The following is a 1718-nucleotide window of genomic DNA, read 5'->3' as shown; positions in this document are numbered from 1 at the left end:
ATCGCTAAATTAAGAAATTCATTATCTCTACAGGATGCAGAAAAGCTAGTTCATGCATTTATCACTTCAAGGCTGGACACTGTAATGCCCTGCTGTCTGGACGTCCCAGCAAAAGCCTTAACAAGCTTCAGCTAGTCCAGAACGCTGCAGCCAGAGTCTCACAAGAACTAGGAAGTTTGACCAGGTCAGCCCAGTTTTATCAGCCCTGCACTGGTTACCAGTTAAATTTCTCATTGATTATAAAATTATATTACTGACTTATAAAGCTCTAAACTGACTCGCCCCTCAGTACCTGAGTGAGCTCCTTTCCTACTATGAACCATCACGCCTACTTAGATCACAAGGTGCTGCTCACTACTGGTACCTAGAATTAATAAAGCTCCATCAGGGGGGAGAGCCTCTCATACAAAGCCCCCCAGCTCTGGAATAATCTTCCTGCCAATGTTCGGGAATCAGACTCAGCCTCAGTCTTTAAGTCTAGGCTAAAAACTTATTTGTACAGTCAAGCATTTGGTGATTAGTCTTCCCTGTCAGGTCTGGACCTGCTGGAGTCTCTGCTGCTCTGTTTTACTGTAATCTGTGGTCAGTCACTCTTTACAGTACTAACTCTGTTTTTTCTTCTCCTTTCTCTGCCGAGCTGATCAGCTGCCCATCCTGTGCGTCTGATGATGTTGCCTCTTCTGCCTTGATTGGTGCCGCTGCTCACCAGCCTTCTGGACCGGTTTGACCACCACTGAGCTTCTTGCTGTACAGCGCTGTGCAGTCCTCACCCTCAGATCTCTCTCTTTCTTTTCCCACTTTACTATAAAACTTCATACTAATAATGTTTGCTGTCCGGTGTCGACCAGAGGAGGACGGGTTCCCCTTCTGAGTCTTGGTTCCTCTCAAGGTTTCTTCCTCTTTTAGGGAGTTTTTCCTTGCCACCGTCGCCGCTGGCGACGCTCATGGGGGCTCGGACCCGGATGTTCTTTCTTCCTTTTCTCTTCTCTCTGTAATACGGATTGTTCTGTAAAGCTGCTTTGTGACAACACCTGCTGTAAAAAGCGCTATATAAATACATTTTGCTTGCTTGCTTGCTACTATATTTGAGCCAATTTACTATATTGAGGCCACCATTTGCTATGTTGAGGTCATTAATTGCTATATTGAGAGCCCATGTTGCTATATTGAAGCCATTAATTAGTTTACCGAGGCCACAGTTTGCTATATTGAGGCCTCAAATTTCTATATTTGAGCCACAGTTTACTGTATTGAGGCCACAATTTACCATGTTGAGGCCATTAATTGCTACATTTAGGCCATTAATTATTATACTGAGGCCAAAAATGTATACATTGAGCCACAAATGACTATATTGAGGTCATAAATTAATATATTTTGGCCAGAAGTTATGAGAAAATCAGCTCCTGGCCTCAGCATAATAATTTGCATGGCCGCAGTTTATTAATTGACGACTACGCTTTATTAAAATAGCACAGTGCGCTGCTGCTTTAGCACTTTAAACTTTATCACAGTGCGCTGCTGCTTGTCATGAAGACTTTGTGTAGTTCATTGTGTTTTGCACTGGGAACACATGCAGTAATAAACAGCCATAGCCTTGAATTTAATTAATGGAATACAAAAATGAGCAAACTTCATCTTTCCTTTGCTAAGCATGCAACATTATGCTGTTGCATGTTGACATATTGCGACACGTTGCATCACATGTTGCGACACAT

This window comes from Pygocentrus nattereri, chromosome 30 (assembly GCF_015220715.1).
Source record: "Pygocentrus nattereri isolate fPygNat1 chromosome 30, fPygNat1.pri, whole genome shotgun sequence".
Classification (NCBI taxonomy): Eukaryota; Metazoa; Chordata; class Actinopteri; order Characiformes; family Serrasalmidae; genus Pygocentrus; species Pygocentrus nattereri.
The sequence above is the reverse complement of the archived record's forward strand: the minus strand, read 5'-3'. Positions refer to the sequence as shown.